Source organism: Vombatus ursinus, unplaced genomic scaffold (assembly GCF_900497805.2).
Source record: "Vombatus ursinus unplaced genomic scaffold, bare-nosed wombat genome assembly UNPS02014770.1, whole genome shotgun sequence".
Classification (NCBI taxonomy): Eukaryota; Metazoa; Chordata; class Mammalia; order Diprotodontia; family Vombatidae; genus Vombatus; species Vombatus ursinus.
Window position 1 is genome coordinate 31,945,686 of NW_020954548.1, and position 4,448 is coordinate 31,950,133.

General features: G+C 35.7%; 1 pseudogene; it reads left to right on the forward strand.

Moving 5' to 3' along the window:
* The first annotated feature begins 339 nt into the window (after nucleotides 1-339).
* On the forward strand, nucleotides 340-692 carry LOC114043624 (annotated as a pseudogene).
* The last annotated feature ends 3,756 nt before the right edge of the window (nucleotides 693-4,448 follow it).

Here is a 4,448-nt window from a genome sequence, read left to right on the forward strand (position 1 = left end):
CACCAAAAAAGCTGCTAATGAGATGAGGGTAAATTCTCAAACCATCAAGCAAAACAAGAAGTCACTAAAATCTCCTCAAAAGATTATGATGGGCCATTTTGCAGACAGCTGCCATCTGGAGACCACGGCTTCTCTGGACCTTCCAAATACCAAACTCTTCTGACATCACCTCTTCTGCTTCACCCAGCCCAGCAATCTTTGCCTGTGGCTAATCCCCTCTTTGATGACAATAAACCCTCAGGCTGAATAACTTTCCAGCAGTCTGTAGACAAGTTCCCAAAGACAGCAGAAAACTTCTATGCTCTGGGCACTGGAGAAGGGAAGATTTAGTAACAAATGATGATGCTTTCAAAGAATCAATCCGGTAACTTCACAGACCATAACGGTACTAATGGCAAATCCACATATGGGGAGAAATTTGCCAGTAAGAACCTCATCTTGAAGCACACCATCCTGGCCTCTTATTCATGTTAAATTCTGGGCCCAACATAAATAGCTACCAATTTTTCATCTGCACTTCTGAGACTGATTGGTTGGCTACAGAGAGTATGATCTTTGGCAAGGTTTAAAACAAACAAAAAAACAAAAAACAAAAAACAGGCCTGAGCATTGTGAAAGTCATGGAGCACTTCTGATCTCAGGACGGCAAAACCATAAAGAAGATCACCATCGGTGACTGTAGACAACTCTGAGAAGGTTTTTGGTTTGTTTGTTTTTGTTTTTTGGGGGGTTAGTCTTATTCACCAAACTAATTTTTCTGTAGCTGAGGAAAGCATTTCCCTCTCATCTCATCCCAATCCCAGTCTGCTCTTAGATCTTTCGTCCTTGTGTCTGTCTTCCTACATTCTCTTTGGATTTAATTTCCCTTTTCTTTTCAAAAAATCTAACTAGATTGAAGAGTTAAGTTTGGAATTATGAAAGAAAAAAACTAAACTTAAAAAAAAGAGTAAGATTAGGATGGGGGAAGGAGTGAAAAGATGTCACAGTGAGTAATCAAATTTGAGTTCAATTCCTCAACATCATCTCAAAAATAGCAACAGATGCACTGAAGTAAAAGAACAACCAAAAACATTGTTTTAGCACAATTTAGACTTTTAGAAAAAATCCTTCACAGAAAAAGGAAAAACAGTAGCTAGAGAAATAAGCAAACAACACTGAAAAAAAAAGATCCAACATAGTAAATAAATATAATGGAGTTTAAAAACAATTAAGAGAAGATACAAGAAAGAAAAAGGCTGCCAAAGTGAAAATGGATGCCACAATACTCTTCAGAATGGCTAATAAGCTCAAGAAGAGAGAGTTTTAAAGACCTGGCATCTATAAAGATGGAATTTAAATCAATGAAGCAAAGACAAATAGGAGACACCACAGTCTGAAAAAATCAATAAAGATTCTTAACAAAATAGAAGAATCAAGAAAGAATAGAATCATGTTGATGGTAGAAAAATAACAAAGGTGATAGAATACTGAACAGATGCCAAATTAGATCTTTCTTGTTATTATTCAGTCATTTCAGTTGTGTCTGACTCTCTACGACCCCATTTAGAGTTTTCTTGGCAAAGATACTAGAGTGGTTTGCCATTTCCTTCTCCAGCTCATTTTACAGATAAAGAACTAAGGTAAGCAGGGTTAAGTGACTTGCCCAAGGTCACACAGTGAGTAAGTATCTGAGGCCAGATATGAACTCAGAAAGACAAGTCTTCCTTACTTCAGGCCTAGCATTCTATGCCTCTTAGCTGCCCCCCAAATTGGGTTCTAAGCAGTAATTAAATGTAGCAAGGAGACTGTGGGCCCCACATGTGTAGCGAGGCTCCACGTATGGTGAGGGCTTGTCCTTGTGTGGGGCTTGTAGGGAGGCAGAATAGATATCTCTAGACTCTTCTCCCCAACCTTTCTCCAAGGGAGACTTTCATTCCTGCCAGGGGGTGAAGCAGGAGGTTGGGGCTGGAGGCCACCACTCTGCTCTCCTCAGAAAGGGAGCACGGAATACCAGAAGTATGTCTATCATCTAGGGAATTATCACTCATCTAGGGAATGATCGGGTTCCACCTAACTTTTCATCACTTTTCATTGAGGGGGAAAGGAGGACCCTAATTCTACATCCAAAGTTTGACTCTTTCCCACCTAATGCTGGTTCCACAGTGAACACACATAGTGAGTTTGATAGAAGCCCATTTATCCAAATCATAGAGAGACAGAAATCAGAGAAAGTATACATAGAAGAACATATGCCAGAAAAACACAGACTGAAGGGGTTCATCCACTGGGAACAAGATAAATCAGTTTAACCAAGAGAAGGGCAACTGGTTCTCACCCAAAAGGAAACTCTCCAAAGTCTCTAGAGTAGCAAGTTAGGGATTGGGACCCTATGGACACTGCCCTCTCTTTTAATATCTTCCCAGAGTCTTCTCCTTCAGCAACCTGAAATAAGGTTGGTCTCTTCCATCTTCTTTGTCAAAGCTAGAAACCAACTCAACATTACACTTGAAGAAGAATCCCCAAAGGGGCAATTAGCTGAGAATCGAAACTCCTGCTTCTCTCCAAATCTGCCCAGCCCCTTATGTAGGGCAGAGCCTTCATCTCCACCGATAAGGAAAGACTCCTATACCGATGAGTTTTGGGACAAGGGTTACATTCATAGTACTGGATAAAAAATAGAAAATAGATCAGTGGGATAGATTAAATAAGCAATAAGTAGAATCAAATGTATATAGCAGCCTAGTTTTAATAAACCCAATAGTACAAATTACTGAATAAGGAATTCTCTCTGGATTTAATTTCCTTTTTTCCTTACACAAGCGTGACTAGACTACAGAGATGAAAAACTCATTCTTTAACAAAAACTGCCAGGAAAATTAGACAAAATTTTAGCAGAAAATGGAATTAGACAAACATCTAACACTAAACACCACAATAAACTCCAAGTAGATTAGTTATTTAAATATAAAGAAGTTTACCATAAGAAAATTACTGGACAATATATAGATTCTGGTTAGAGGGAATTTTTTTCAATCAACCATAATATAGAGGGAATAGTAGAAGACAAAATAACTTATTTTGATTATATAAAAATAAAACACTATTGTATAAATTAAAGCAATGCATTTAGAATGAAAAGACACAGACTATGGAAAAAACTTTGCATTCAACATTTCTGATAAAATTTTAACATTCAAAAATCTATAAGGGATTGATATAATTTTACAAACTATCAGCACCTGAAGAAATGTTCAAAATAAAGAATAATCAGAAAAATCCAAATCAAAGCAACTCTGTGGTACCATCATTCAACCATCAAACAGGCAAAGGTAGAAAATTACAACATGCTTTTGGATGTGGGAAAGCAGGCACCTTAATTCATTGCTGCTGGAGTTATAAATTGGTTTGACTGATTTGGAAAATAATATGGAATTGTACAAGTTATAAAAATTTTCATACCTGTTGACCCAGAATTCCTGCTTTAGGGTTTAGCTTATATCCTAAGGAACTAGTGACAAAAAGAAAAGACTCATCTGTAAAAAAATATTCATAGCAACTCTAATTATAGTAGAAAAAATGGAAATAAGCTGTATACACAACAATCATGGCATGACCAAAAGCAATACATGAATGTAATGGAATATTAATGGACCAGAAGGAATAGCAAATATGAATAATACAAAGAAGTTTGGGAAAACTCATTCAGTAATTCATTTTTCTTTATTTTATTACATTTTAAATTCCAAACTATCTCCTTCACTTCTCCCCATTCCACACTAGAAAAGGCCACTATTTGATGCAGATTTATAAATATATGTAAAACCATACTATGCATACTTCTATTTGTCAGTTTCTTCTCTGGAGGTGTATTGCATCTCCTTCATGGATCCTTTATAGTTGATCTGAATATTTACAGTACTCAGAATAACGTTGTTAACAATTATTCTTTGAACAATATTGCTGTTACCCATATACAATGTTCTCTTGGTTCTGCTCACTTCACTTTTCATTATTTCATGCCATATAAAGTAATTCAGAAAGGAAAAAAATGTGAAACTAAAATAATACCTGGAATGCAGGGTTGATTCAGAACAACAACAACAAAAACAACATAATAAAAATTATGTGATTATATAAATAGATTTTTAAAAACACTTTTGACAAAATGCAATACCCATTTCTGTTTAAAAAAAAAAACATTAAGAAACTAAGAATAAATGTACCTTTCATTAACATGATAAATATTTTCTACCTAAAACCAAGCACCTGAGTATAATGAAGAAATGCTAGAGGTAATATCAATATCAAGATAATATCCAATATATCAATAATATCAAGGTAAAAGCAAGGATGCCCAGCACCACACACTAGCTATAACAACAAGACAAGAAAGAGAAATTAAAGAAATAAGCATAGGCAAAGAAGACATGAAAGTCTACTTAGAAAACCCTAGCAATTCAACTAAAATT